A 15,492-nucleotide genomic window follows, 5' to 3' on the forward strand; every position below is an offset into this window, starting at 1 on the left:
CGTTCCTGCTGAGTAGCTCTCGGCCCCAGTCCTCTACCGTAATCTCTTTCTTAACTTTCCATCTGCCTCTGGTCACCTTGCAGCAGAACCGTAACCTTTCGGCCCCTACCCAGCTACGCCCCTGGCGCGCAGCAAGTCGCCGCTGCAAAGCCTCCCGGGGGACCTGGAAGGCTGGGCTGGGGTGCGGCGGGGGCGGAGCTCGGCGTCCTGCTGCCGCCGCCGCCGCCTCCACCGCCGCCGCCGCCGCCTGCGAAGCTGCAGCCCCTTCCTCCGAGGCTCTGGCCGGGCGCCGCTGCCCTACGTGGACAGGTGGGCGCATCCCGGGCCTGACGGATGAGCGGTCGGGCACGTGAACTCCCACCTCCAATTTGGCTCCGTGCGGGGCCGCGGCGGCGGCGGCTGCAGACCGGCGGTGGGGGCGGCCCCCGCGGTCTCCGCCCGGCTCCTGCGCGCCGCCTCTGCTCTTTGCATAGTAATTTCAGTTCCTGCAAGCACCCAGCTCGCTCCCGGAGCGGGTCTGAAAAGGACCGCCGCTCCAGAGCCCGCCGGAGCCATTCGTGTGGCGCCGAGAGCCGCTGCTTGGGATATGCGACGGGAAAACCCCGCCACAGCGCAGGCAGTGGCCCCGCCGCGCCGGGGAGGACCGGGCGACAGCAGGTAGGCGACCGGCAGCCGCGGGAGGAGACGCCCCCCCCCCCCCCCCCCCGCGCCACCTCTGCCCAGCGTCCAACCCGTGGGACCGGAGCTTTGCGGTGTGCTCCGTCCTGACGGGGGCTGGGTTCGGTCCCACATTTTGCCCGGTGATCGTTTGCCTGTTGCTCTTGTCCCCATCCCATCCTGCGCTCCGGGAGGGGCCGTCTTTCTCGCAGGTGATGAATTTCTCTGCAAGGTCATTGCTCCCTTAGGCTCTGGCTTTGAAGGTAAATGGGAGAAGATGCGTGTTCTCGTTCTTGGGCGGGGGGTTTATAAGCAATCGGGTCTGCACACTGTGAATATCCAAATAGATGTGTGTGTGTGTGTCTGTCTGTGTGTCTGTCTGGTAATACTATACTTGCATTTTTCTCATTTTCCCATGCTTATTCTCTTTAGGGTCAAAACACTATAGTTGCGTGTGTGTGTGTATACACGCACACATTTACATATATAGTTTTTCTTGAAATAGGTGGAGAGAGAAGGAGGGCAGGCAGAGGTTGATAAAGGGAAATCATTGTAGAGACCAGTTCAGTATCTAGAGGTGAACTTTGGAACCACATTAAATCAGGGTAGAGACTAGAGGCTATAAATCGTTCTTTGGAGATGGATTTTAGAAAAGATCCGAACAGTGCCAGCCAATACACACAACAGATTTTCATCCTATCCAGGCAGATCTAAAAGATATACCCAAAATTTCAGACGCAACAATGGACAATGGATGGGGGGGGTGCAGGGGAAGGGGGGGCACTTGGGCAATGGGAAGTGAATTTTGGGTGGTGGGAAGGCAGCAAATCGCTGTTGGATTTAAAGGGCCTCCTGAAGAAGCATTGGGAGAAATCTCTGCTTGAAGTGTAGGCAGTTCAAGGTTAAGATGATGTGAATGTCCAGAAACCAGGGGAGGCAGTGGGGAAAAGGCAAGAGTTTAGAGGAGGAGGGGAGAAAGAAGCTCAGAGTCACCAAGAAGCAACTCCCTTTTATTAAGGTATCTTCTTCCAGTTAAAGCAATACCTGGATACGGCTCATCTGAATATTTTTCACAACACGTTTGTTAAAGAACCATCGGTCCATATTTTCATTTTATTTTTATGAGGAATCTGGGTCATGATGGGACTGAAAGAAACAGAAGTGTTTACAACACCAGCAAGATTTGGAGAGAGAGTTGATTAAGGCTTAGCTTCATGAAATATTTACACATCTCTTGCGTGGGCTTTTGTTTGCTCTTGTTGGTGCGGCTGCATATTTTACTTTGATAATGCTTTCAGTGTACTTCTCTCGAATGTGCTTATTTTCCAGTTATAAACTATTCTTTCTTTTCCATTGTGTTCACCACTGGCCTGCCCTGAGTCTGGGAATAAAGACACATGAGTCACAGCATAAAGAAGAAAATCTGCTCTGTGGCTCTCTGCGAACGACAGGAGTTTGTATTAGAGAATGTTCTTTAAATAGAATCACAAAGAGCACTTTTCAAGTTTTTATGTGTTGGTGGGGGGGAGGAAATGGGTTGTTGATTCATAAACAGGAAAAAAAATAGTAATTGCCATTGCAGGTCTAGATGTTATATCTCTGGGATTTATTTTGGAAACAGAGCAGAGGAACTCATGGTGATCCACGAGAGTATGTTGTGTTGTGGTGAGGCTTCACCTAATTACTAACTAGACTTTTATGAAAATGATGAGGGCAAAATCAGAAGTGCAGAGCTTCGCGTGGGAAGTGGAGGCCTGAAGCATGACCTGAATCAGATCCATCTCAATTGGAGGTCGGGGTGGGGTCCAACAAGCTGTTTTGAAATTTGGGTGTTTTTTAACTGCCTCAACACACTTGCCTTAATTATTTGAGCCTGCGACATTTTCTTGATTGTGCCTCCGATATACTTAAAAGAATATATTAGACACAGCTCTCCTTCACTGTATGAATTTCCAGTCAGAAAATCTACAGCGGATGAGGAAGCATGAAAATATCAGTCATGGAATCCCAAATCCTAAAAGAGTGGCCTCCAAGATTCAGGACACACAATTCCAGCCCCAGCTCACACTTGAGTTCCTTCGGTGGTAACAGTTTCTGCCCTGGATGCGCTCGCTCATTCATTGATTCATTCATGCATCCAACATTTGTTTATCCAGAACTCACCATGGTCCTAGACTGTGGAACAGAAGAGTGAGCAAGACACAGCCCCTGCTGGTAAAACTTGGGAAGCAGGGAGCACCAGCTAGTTAAGTGCTCTGACAAGGCCTGCACAGGGTGCTTTGGAAGCCAGGTTGTGGAGGTAGAGAGGACAAGGACAGCGTCTGGAAACCTGAAGGACAAGAGGAACTAGTCTGGTAAAGAGGAGAGAGAGGAGCAATCCTGGTACAGGGACCAAAGGATGAAGAGGCCCAAGAATAACAAGTAGCTCTAGGTGGGTGAAAAACTGCTAGTAGACAAAGATGGAAAGATGAGGCTGAAAGGAAGCTGATTGACCCTCAAACTGAAGTCCGGTAAAGCCTCTAACTCATCTGGTCAGTAAACCGTTTGACCTGGGTAAGTTAGGTACACGCATTTATATGGAGGCGCTATGTTGTTCACATCACCTAACTTTATACCCTTCAAATATCTAGAAACCCATTTATTAATTTGTAATAACCTGATTAAAAGGGAGACGAGCCCTTAAAGAAGTCATAATTCTCTGTGCCTCACTTTCTTCATCCACGAAATGTCTACTACCTACTTTGCTTATTGTGAAAATAAAAGGGAGTGAGAGAATGGAGAGTGGAGTTTTATAGAAATGCAGAGGATCTTATTTTTATGATAACAGTGCTCAGGGCAAAAAGATGGAAAATACTGTTTATGCCAAGGATTTAATTGTCCCAGATGACTCCAAAAGGTGCAAGTATCATGGTCTGAAAAACTGAACTAAAAAAAAAAAGTAACTGAGAAACATGTGGTAAAGAGAGCCAAAAGGTCTCATACAATTTTAAATTATGTTTTAAGTGAGGGAAATACATACAGTGGTCCCATAGTAATCAGCGCCCTTCTAGAACTGGTCACAACCCATTGTGAAGTCAGTGTACTGGGTCTGATGGCATTTTTATTTTCAAAAAAATACAATAGAGTAAAGCAGAATAGAAGGATAAGTATAGTTCACAGAACTTTTACATTAAATATATATTTATTTATGGGTATATATACACATCGGACTATGATGTAGAATGTATATCTGATTATGCATCATGTTCCAAAAAGTCCAAAAGCTACTGCTCTAAGTGATGAAGAAGAGATGCTTCCAGTTTGCAAGACCCCAAGAGTCAACTGGAAGATCTGATACACAAACATTTACACAATATTCGAATAGCCAAACTGCCTTGAGAAAGGCAAGGCTTTATGACTTACCAGTAATTCATGGCAGTAAAGTCAGGTGAGAAGACCTTGTGGACTGCATTCATCTAGAAAGGCTGATGAATGGATCTGGATGGGCCATGAGGAAGGGGTGGTGGTATAGAAGGAGGAAGTAAAAAATGAGGTGGGGTAATATGAGCTTTATTTAAGAATCATTTAAAAAAGAAAAAATGAGTATCGAGTTGGGGGGAGACAATTGCAGCAGAATCTCTGTTTAGACTAAAATCTGACTCAAGAGTTGCTGTTTATTTTGTATCTAAGATTTCTTTTCCTAATACTACTGCTTTAAGGAAATCTAGACAGAATGGCCATCACATCATAAATCTGTCATTTCCTGCCTTTAAAAAAAAATCTCTTTTGCAATAATTTACTGGCTAGGCCTTGTTTCGATTGAATTTAATAAACAACTGAAATCACATGATACACCACACTGTAGCATGAGCATTTCATTTCTCAGAACACGAGTACCATCATCGGCTCAGAGGGACAAGGGTGATCAAGTGACTGTCTCGAATCGGGCAAACTTTTCTGTTCTCCTATAAGTCTCCTTTCCTGCGTGCCTGGTGGGTATAAAGCCCCGTGCTAGGAACCGACAGCTTCGTGAAGATGAAACAGACGACTAGGTACTCATCACCCCAAGAGGAAGGGCAGAACCTGGCAGATTTTATTTTTTGTTGCTCTATGACTTGTTCATCATTTTAGTTAAATATTTAAATATGATTGTATGCATTTTGAGAAGTTAACATCAGTGTGTTTTGCTGCAACCTGATAGCTGTTTCAAGGAGATAAAATCAGATGAGAAAGTCTTTACTGATGTTTTTTAAGGCGTTTGGTGGGCTTCTTTCAGCTCTTGCTGTCTTTCCTATGGAATCAAACAATGTTATGATATTGATACCCTTTTGAATAAAGTTATGCCTTTAACCAGAAGAAGAGCATCAGTTAAAATAGAGACTCAGGTGCCTAAATTAGTTGATTTGGAGTTGAGTCAATTATGGAGATTTCACTTTTTTATAAAGATGTCCTGGACTCCTCTTTCATCTTCCTTCTCCACATCAGAATGTTTAGATCAGTGATAAACCTAACTTTTTTGCATAAGAGTCAAGTCCAGAATAATAAAAACATTTAGAGGCTTCATTTGAATTGAAAAGACATTTATTGAATTTCATGGGGCAAAATGTAAATGTGCGTACCATTTAGATTACTTACTGTCTTGAATGCCAGTGAGAAAAATTTTCACAGCTTTTTATCTGGGCTTATTGGAGTTGGCAACACAATAACAGCTTTCTAATTTTTCATGTCTGTAATTAGATTGTCGGCTTTATTTTAAAACTAGCAGCATAATTGGGGCGGGCTGAATTATTATTACCAGGCAATATTAACTGACCCTTAGCTGGAAGGTTAAATGCTATGACCCATGGAATCTGAATCCGAATCTTGTGGTAGGGCTTAGCAATCTATTTTATGATGGTCCTAAAGTGATTCCAATAGCCAGGCTTGAACACCACTGTTTAGTCCTGCCTTTACTTACAGGGAAATAAAAAGATCACAGGTGAGTCCCAGATGAGTGAATAATTTGTCCTAATCATTGTTAGAGCTGGGGCTAAAATCTAGACCTCTTCTTTCTAATTCTCTACTGCTTTTCTGCTAAGGGGAGAAGGAACAGTGTCTGAAGAGAGGATTTGAATGTTCCAGAATGGTGGGGGGAAGGGAATCTGATTATTCCTGCAGCCCTTCCTCCCAAATTGAGAGTCAATGCAGTGAGCCTTTCTAAGTGACAGTGCAGTGATTTCTGTCCCAGGGGTCTGATGTGGCAGAAAAATGGTGGGCATCAGCTGTGTGATCAGAGGCAAGGCACTTTCTTGGCCTTACACACCAGATTCAATTTAAAAATGTTAATTCTTGGGTCTTAGACCCAGTGGCTACTCAAGCCAGTCCTAGAAAGATTGCTTTAGTCAGTAGTTACAGCTTGTGACACTTGCAGACCCAAGCAAACCCTGAAAAAAACTCAAGGCCAGAGAGTAAAAATTCCCAAAGTCACAGGCACTTCCAGGGACCTCGGTGCTCTTGCTAATTCAGTAACAGCTGGACAGAGAGTTCCCAGAGCTCCTTAAAAAATCACATTTGCGGGGCACCTGGGTGGCTTAGTGGGTTAAGCAGCTGCCTTCGGCTCAGGTTATGATCCCAGGGTCCTGGGATCGAGCCCTGCATCGGGCTCCCTGCTCAGCAGAGAGCCTGCTTCTCCCTCTCCCTCTGCCTGCCACTCTGCCTACTTGTGCTATCTCTGTCGAATAAATAAATAAATGATATCTTTAAAAAAAAAAATCACATTTGCATCTACTAATTTTCTGGAGAAAAGGAGTTGCAGAGGATCCTTTTTTAGCCTGAATTGCAAATGGTCCAGCAAAGTGGGAGATCTGGTTTAGGGGGGAATAATCAAGATGTTTTATTGGGGATCAACTCTTGATTGTTTTTTCAGGATATTGATTCTAAATAACCTAAAATTAAAACAACCATATTAGGTCTATGGGAGACTCTTCTCTTCCTTTATAATGTACAACTTTGGATAAATTAAATGCTTGAGGGAGTTAAGCATTTGTGTTCCCTGTATTTTCTTAGTAATCAGAGCATCTTTTTTGTTTCAATTCTTGTTGACAGTTTGTCTAAAATGTAATAGTCTGTGCCTATGCATCTGCCTTAATAAGTACAATATGGCAGATATCATCAGGATTCAGAATTTTGCATCAGTTCCAGATTTTTATTCTGAATTATGGCCGTGTAGGACAGGGCTGCTGAATATAATAGAGAAATTTTTAGTTGTTTTCCTTCTTTTTTACTCTGATTTGTGAGTTTGCTTTCTCCTGATACACTTTTTTAAAACTGTTGTTCAAAAACGCAAGAGATACTTGATTCATTGTGGATTCCACTTTGTTGAATTTGGTCATTGCCTTTGCCATTACATTATTTTGGAATGCTCAGGCCTTCATCCTAAATTAGTTTCTCACTCCCCTCAAAACATGGTTTAAAGATCAATTATTTCAGCAACCCCTCCGTGATTCTTACGCCCTGTCTCTAACTATTTTCTTACACAAAGCATGAATTTTTAATTTATACTTAGTTACATTGTTTCCTAAGCATGCCTTTCTTTGAATCCTATAAATGAGTTTTCGTTGAAAAACGCAGGTAAAAATGAAGCGACTAGAATTTTAATGCTAATGAGAATTTTAAGCAGCGCTAAGGTTAATAAATGGATGTGCATTTCCCCTTGCATCCTTGAATGAGTCAAAATTGCTTATGACAAATGGGTGTGGAGGTTCGGTCTTGTTTCCATGTTGAACATGTTCTGAAAGCAGTCCGAGAACAGGAATCTGTCAATGTCAGGCTCAGGGGCTGAGCTCTCATTAAGTGAGTGAAAATGCCTATGCAGTCTCCTTTCACATGGGGATGAGTTCACGTCTATACATATAGATTCTCAGAGCAGAAGAATCCCTGGCTGCGAGCAGCTGAGAGACCTGAGGCACTTCACTTAACCTGTCCAGTCCTCGGGTTTGAAGATGTATGGACCAGATCAGAAATTAAAAGCTGGCAGTTTGTGGGCCCAGCAGGAAGATCATGTTTTATTTGGCTTGCAGGTATTTCTTTTTAATCAAGCCAATATTTAAAAATCAAGAGATATATTATACAAAATGAAACACTGATGCTTATTCTCTGGGTAGGAGCTAAATAACAGTATGAGCTCTCTCTTTATTTCACACCAGTCCCCACCACTCCCTACTGTCTCTCAACACTGAGGCTTCATATAAGTCACTTGTACTCAACAACTTCATTTAATAGGAATTGAGTTTGTGAAGTGTGCACTAGGTGTTTGCTCAGGATCATCGAGCCCTCCAGTGCTGTGACTGTGCTCAGGAAATTGATGGGACTCTACAAAGTAGAGAGATCACTGCATGAATGTAGTTAACTCCCATAAACTATAATGAGAGTCTAAAAAGCTTCCATCATCAAAATACGTGGATTCTGTGGAAGGCTAATGAATACAAACTGAGTTGACCCCATCTGTTAGTAAGAGAATAGTGAATTTTGTTTTTTTGTTGTTTGTTTGCTTATTTGGTTTTTACTGTCCCACATTTGGCAACAAGCAAACAAAATGAACCGTCTAAATAACAATCTACTTATTCTTTAACTTTTTTTTTTTTTAAGATTTTATTTATTTATTTGAGAGAGAGAGAATGAGAGACAGAGAGCATGAGAGGGAGGAGGGTCAGAGGGAGAAGCAGACTCCCTGCCGAGCAGGGAGCGCGATGCGGGACTCGATCCCGGGACTCCAGGATCATGACCTGAGCCGAAGGCAGTCGCTTAACCAACTGAGCCACCCAGGCACCCCTATTCTTTAACTTTTAACTTAACCAATAACTACAATTTTACATCAGATTGCTTTACATATTTTTATTTTTTACTTACTTTTTTAAAGATTTTATTTATTTATTTGATACAGAGAGAGAGCGCACAAGCAGGGGGAGTGGAAGAGGCAGAGGGAGAAGCGGGCTCCTCACTGAGCAGGGAGCCCGATGTGGGGCTCGATCCCAGGACCCCAGGATCATGACCTGAGCCCAAGGCAGATGCTTGACCGACTGAGCCACCTAGGCGCCCCTAAAGATTTTATTTAATTATTTGTTAGAGAGAGAGAGAGAAAGTGTGAGCGCGAGCGAGCGAGCACAAGCAGGGAGAGCAGTAGGCAGAGGGAGAAGGAGGCTCCATCCCGGGACCCTGGGGTCATGACCTGAGCCGAAGGCAGAATCTTAACCCACTGAGCCACCCAGGCGCCCCAGTGTATTTTGAAATGCACCATATCTTCATGTTATGTACAACTCTTTAGGTATGTACCAAACTTGCAGAGCCTCCTGGAAGCCCAAAGCATCTGTCAGTCTTTCAAGTAACGGTGCATTTCTCTTTAGTCGGCTTGGCAGTTGAGAACAAACTGTAGAAGTAGGATCAACTCGTCTCCTGGTTTGTGGCTCTGTACAGCTGAGAAATGCTCATCTAACGATGACAGTTGGCTGGGCTGTCAAGCCATCGCCCAGATCGCTGCACAGTCTGGCCTCTGGCTCGTGTGGATCTGCCCTGCTGGTACGCCTCACAAGGAGCTGACTGTGGCAGAGTTGATCTATTCATGTTGTAAATAGAAACAAATGCCCTTTGAGACAATAAGATGAAAAACTCAGGCAGAGCTCTAAAGGAGAGAAAGCTCTGAATTAATAGCTCTCTGAAATCTCATTCTTTCTCAACGACTGCCACTTTCCTTCCTCGTGCACACTTCGCTGCGTACCACCCCCTCATCGTGCCTCCTACCTCGCTTCTAAAAACATCCTCACATCTAATTATTAATCCCCAAGTGCCGGCGCTTCGGCAGCTTCACTCCGAGAAGACAGTGCTGAGAATAGTAGCAGGGGAAGCGAACAGAGGACACATGCTACCTCGACTCCACGCTTGCTTTGGACAGAGTGCATTTACTTGTAGGATGAGGTCCACGTCTGTAAGTGTTAGGCTTCCTGTCACCCAAAATGCATTGATAATATATAAAAGACCACAGGTGTTAAAATTCTTTAGGGATAAAGCTCATTTTTCCTTAGTGATTTTAAGTGACATAGATTTAGTTACACTGAAACGTTCCTGCTCGTATGAAGAATTCTCCTGTTCCCCTGGTGGTTATTTGGATGCTTAAAATTGTAATGATGAGTTTCTAAAGAGCATCCCTCTGGGGTTTGTGGCTTTTGAGTAGTGAGTCTAACTCTTGGGGAGGGATGATAAAAGTTCATGATGTGAGCTTGATGGATAGGGGATGTATCTGTTACTTCTGCTTTGCAAATGAAATAAAAGCATTCCTCAACCTGGAAATAGGAATTTATTTAGGAGATGAAGTATAGAATGTGAAAGGGGACTGGCTGAAGCTCTGATTTAAGGAAGACGGATGCTTGGATCACTTAATCCATTTGTATTGAGTACTTGATATATATGTTAGGCCCTGCACTATGTGCTGGGGGTTCAAAAATGAATAAAACATAGCCTGAACTCTCAAATAATTCCCAGACTCCTGGCCTACATAAACATATTAATAAATATGGCTCAGCAAAGTTAGATTGGGCTCTTTTCCTGGGAATTGCTTGGGAACTCCCCGACCAGCCTCACAAGCAGGCTTCTTTTTCTGTCCCAAACAGACACCCCCTGAACCTCTCTCTTCCTTCCTCTAGGCCCTAGCAATTCACTTACTTTCCGTTCCTCTTTGCAGCTTTGCCACCTGCTCACCACACCTGGGTTCCTTTCTTCCCAGCCAGGCCAGCTTGAAAACGAGAGGAAGCCTTTTCCCACACTATACTTCCTTAATGTCATCAAAAATAAAAATGTAGACATACGTACTTTCAACTTCATTCTGCTAAAAACAACTAAGAAACAGAGGGTAGCAAATGTGACCAAGATGGGGCAGGTGTAAGATGAAGAAAACTCCTAAGTTTCTGCTGGCAGCTAGTTTATATGCTATAGGAAATTTCCTGCCCAAGAGTATACCAGAACCTCAATATAACTTCATTCCCTCCCTTTTTCTTCTATTCAAGAAAACATCTACAAATGCAAGTGAGATAAATGAGAGTAACATTATTATAGAAATTACTTTATCTGGGCGCCTGGGTGGCTCAGATGGTTAAGCGTCTGCCTTCGGCTCAGGTCACGATCCCAGGGTCCTGGGATCGAGTCCCGCATAGGGCTCTCTGCTCCTTGGGAGCCTGCTTCTCCCTCTGCCTCTCTCTCTCTCTGTCTCTCATGAATAAATAAATAAAATCTTAAAAAAAAAAATAGAAATTACTTTATCATTGAGATTAGCGTAGCTGACATTAGAGAAAACTGCTGTAAACTAGTCTTTTAATAAATCACTTGCTGTCAGTGGTACTTTGCCATTGCTCATAAATGGTTTGTAATACTCTAGGGTATTTTAAGACAAGTTAAAGGCCACTGTTTTGGATTATTGCTTAGACTCTTGAGGGTCACCTCCACCCTTGGAAAATAATCTTGAATCAGATCATTATTGGGTAATGTGCCCATTTCGGGGTACTGAAAACACTTGGGTGTTTTCATAGTTGCTCCGTGAAATACCCCATGTCCTCGTGCTATCCTTTTTTTCTAAGGTGTGCTTATCCCTCTTCCCTGGTCTTCCTCTTCAGCGTGTTAAGACCCTGGAAGGTCAAGTGGTAATTCATGTCTCAGGAATGCCTGGTGAGTGATTTCACCTTTGTGTATTCACCCCTACTGAGAAGGGACCTTTCTTGTGGCATAGGGGAAATAAGAGAACAGGGCGGCACCTAGATTTCAGAACTAATGATGATAAGTGGAAAAGAACAAAAAACGAGCCAAACACATGGGGACGAGGAAGTAAAGTGGGGTACAGGGGGAGCACGAGACTAAGGGAACCACCCACCGCACTTTTCCCATCTTGGTTCTAGGGCATGAGAGAACCCTAGTACATTTCTCTTCATCCATCTGTGCTCCACTGTAAGGAAACGGGAGATGGAGAGACTACAGATCTGTATAATTAATGAATTCCAGCTCTTTCAAAACTGCATTCTTTAGGCTTTTTTGTTAATGACGTCCTGCTAAACCCATTTCTCATCTAGACCAATCTATGAGGTTTGTATGACTACTTCCCCCATTTCAGAGATGAGGAAACAGATTAGAAACTTGCCCAAGGTCCCTCAGATAGTAACCGACTGAGCTGTGTGCCCATTCAGTCGTCCAACTTCAAAGGTCACAGGCTTCACTACCGGGCCACACTGCAATGGTATTAACATTATTAATTATTATTACCACTGGGTCAAAAGAAGAGGAATAGGTTGGATTTTGTAGATGGATTTTTCCTAACTCGGATTGCATTTTGTGTTGCTGAAAAACCAAACTGAAAGCTTCTAAATCAGAAATAAGTCATTCTTTAAGCAAACAGAGTGAGTTCAAGGACAAACATTTTAGGGTCAAACTTTATAAATCATTGTATAGGCGGTTAGGTTGAAAAACAAAAATGTTTATCAAAATATCCAGGTGACACATATGTTCAGCAAACAACGTTTTTTTGTTTCTCAAGAGAAGAACCAAATACAAATCAGGGAATCACGTGCACACACACGTGCGCACACACACACACAGAACAAGAACAACGAAGCCTGTGCCTGTGTTTAGGCCGACCTATGGACTTTGGACTGAGACACTATTTATAGAACTAGTGTTTCCGTGATTGATGTTTTAATCATAGATACTCATTTACTTATGAAAGCTGAGCAATTCCTCATTATAGCTTGCAGCTAAGTGTTCTAGTTGCAAATTAAAGGCTGAAAAAAAAGGCAGTCTGTGTACAGAAAGCTCATTTGAGACAAGTTTCTTCTTAAAACTATATTTCTAATAATTAATGATACTTGACAGGAGGATGAATACATCATCTCTGTCCATTTTGAAGACGAAAATCCACTAATTGTTTTTAGATTTTTTTTTTTTTAAGATTTTATTTATTTATTTGAGAGAGAGAATGAGAGAGAGCTCATGAGAGGGAGGAGGGTCAGAGGGAGAAGCAGACTCCCCGCCGAGCAGGGAGCCCGATGCGGGACTTGATCCCGGGACTCCAGGATCATGACCTGAGCCGAAGGCAGTCGCCCAACCAACTGAGCCACCCAGGCGCCCAAAGATTTTATTTATTTATTTGAGAGAGAGAGAATGAGATAGAGAGAGCATGAGAGTGGGGAGGGTCAGAGGGAGAAGCAGGCTCCCTGCCGAGCAGGGAGCCCGATGCGGGACTCGATCCCGGGACTCCAGGATCATGACCTGAGCCGAAGGCAGTCGCTTAACCAACTGAGCCACCCAGGCGCCCCTCCACTAATTGTTTTTAAAGCCATGACTTCTGCCTTAATTTATTTTTAGTTCCTTAATAAGCAATTGATTTTTTTTTTTCCTAGTTTAAAAAAAGTAGGCAGAAGTCACCTACAGGCACCGGTCTTATTACTGGACTCTTGTCATCAACCTGGATGTTGTTACCACTTTGTGTGGTTGCAAAACCCAAATGCTTTGCTCCAGGGGATGGCAGGGGAAAGTGCACCAGTTTTCAAAATGCAGCTGATTTTGATCAGTGACCTATAAGATGATCTTAGAGAGTATATAGATTTACTTTTTATTTTAATAGTTATGAATTTGTTTTAGTATAAATATATTAAGACTACATTTAAAAGTATATTTTTAAAATACGCTGTATTTTGAAAACATACCATATACTAAAATATACCATATACATATACTAGGTATATTATATGCTACATGAAAAATATATTACTAGCACATCAAACATGTGCTAGTTTTACCAAAAACATTTACCATTTCTTAATTCATTAAGAATTAAGAATTAGGAATTCATTAACTATACCAGGCTAATATCTTCAACTAGTGCACCAGTTAAAGTCACTTGAAGAAAAAAGGTTAGGTCAAAAATAGTGTGGGTAAGAAGCACCATAAGGCAAAAATCATGAAAGTGGCACGCAAATGTCACAATCTGGGAAAGAGGTACTTGAAGTCATGTCATTGCCCAAGGCACCTCAGGTTTTCTCTAGAAATGAAATGCTTAGTCCAGAAATTCTTAAGAACAATTCTCGTTTTAATGTTCGAGTTTTTAGAAACGGTCTTTCATTTTTTTTTTCCTTCTATCTTTGGCCTGTTTTCTGCATTTGGGGTCTCTTCAGCCTTTTCTGGAACTTGGAGATGCCCTTCTTATCCCCCCCTCTCCATCACCACCAAGAACTTACGCATTCATTTATTTACACATGTATTCATGGAACAAACAGCCTGTGGAGACTTTCTGTAGTAGGTGTTGTAGACATGCAAGAAAGCTAGAGGTCTGTCTTCTCGGACTTCTGTATTAAATGAGTCTGCATGTCTGTGATTCCCATTGAAGTTACAGTCGTTGGAGCCCTGGACTTCTGCCATAATCTTTTCTTTGTACTTCCTAAACGACTAAGAGATCTTCATTGGAAAGCCCCTTCATTGATAAAACACATTGTCAAAGCTCATATTACAAATCTAAAATGTGCGGTGCAACTCCTGAATGGAATTATACATGAGAATGGACTAAAGGGGTTTGTACATTATCGATAGATAGATAGAAAGGTCTAATTCGGGCGTCTGGGTGGCTCGGTTGGTTAAGCGACTGCCTTCGGCTCAGGTCATGATCCTGGAGTCCCTGGATCGAGTCCCGCGTCGGGCTCCCTGCTCAGCGGGGAGTCTGCTTCTCCCTCTGACCCTCCCCCCTCTCATGTGCTCTCTCTCATTCTCTCTCTCAAATAAATAAATAAAATCTTTAAAAAAAAAAAAGAAAGGTCTAATTCTTGGGCTATTTTGAATACAAAGGGAAAAAATAGTACTGTCAAGATTTTTGAGTACAGAATAATGCATCTTTGGTCACTTAGAAATTCTTACAAGTTTGAAATGAAAATACTTTAGCATTTGTCTTTTTTTATATATATATCCGTTACATTGAGGGAGGAGCTGCGTTTCAATGACATTTGTTGTTTTTCTATATAATTTACCCCTAAACAAGTGGCTAAGGTCTAAGTATTATTATGACTACTTTTTCCTGGGAATTTGTACTTGAGAAACGTTGTGAAAATGTTGTAAAGCGCCTGGATGTGGTGAGTATAAATTGTCTCCACTACCTATGTAATGTCAGTAGAGCTGTTTTATGCTTGCCAGCAATTCATAAGATTTTTCTATACTGGTGAAAAGGATATAGCTGTGGTTTCCTGCCGAAGTTTCTATATAATAGTGAGAAAAGCATCAGAGGATGCAGTCGGTTGTGGCTGTTTGCTCATGCACCGCTGCTCTTTTCTTTTTTGTAAAAAACAGGAAGCTGAAATTTGCTCTTAGATCAGTCGATGTTTAATAAGGTCTTATCTATGTGCTAATACATAAGGATGTAAAGATGCAAAGATGCTTCTCTGCCTTTAAAGACCGTAAAAATCTTACTGTTAAGAAATATTAAAGAAGTTAAAGCACTGGTGACTGTATTTACTCTCAGTGCACATACATTGTGATGAAAAGTGATTACTTGGAATTGTTTTTCAAATTTTGAATGTTCATGTTTTATCGTGAGTAGATAAAACTTTCCAAATGTCACATTAAAATGTATTTTGAAGAAGCAGCTAGTTAGCCAGGTGGTTTTTTAACTCTAGTAACTGCAACAAAGTTCAAATTAGTTTGTTAGTTTTTCTCTGTTCTCTCCTCATGGATCAGACTCCCAGTTCTCCAGCCCAGTAGTTTTGAGTGGAATTGAGCCAACAGCATATTCCAAGTCTCCTTCTCAAAACGAAGGTAAAATCAAATGACACGCTCAGGCTGAATAAATCAGTACTTTTGCAT

General features: G+C 42.4%; 1 protein-coding gene across 1 annotated transcript in view; it reads left to right on the forward strand.

The window, feature by feature from the left end:
• Positions 1-372: 372 nt before the first annotated feature.
• The window catches only part of GPRIN3 (GPRIN family member 3), a 67,075-nt gene continuing 51,955 nt past the window's right edge, over positions 373-15,492 (forward strand). The window contains exon 1 of the mRNA XM_035004516.1: positions 373-657. The gene's annotated coding sequence lies outside the window, so the exon portion shown is untranslated. The remainder of the gene's footprint in view (positions 658-15,492) is intronic.

This window comes from Mirounga leonina, unplaced genomic scaffold (assembly GCF_011800145.1).
Source record: "Mirounga leonina isolate KUSES-001 unplaced genomic scaffold, KU_Mleo_1.0 Mir_129, whole genome shotgun sequence".
NCBI lineage: Eukaryota > Metazoa > Chordata > Mammalia > Carnivora > Phocidae > Mirounga > Mirounga leonina.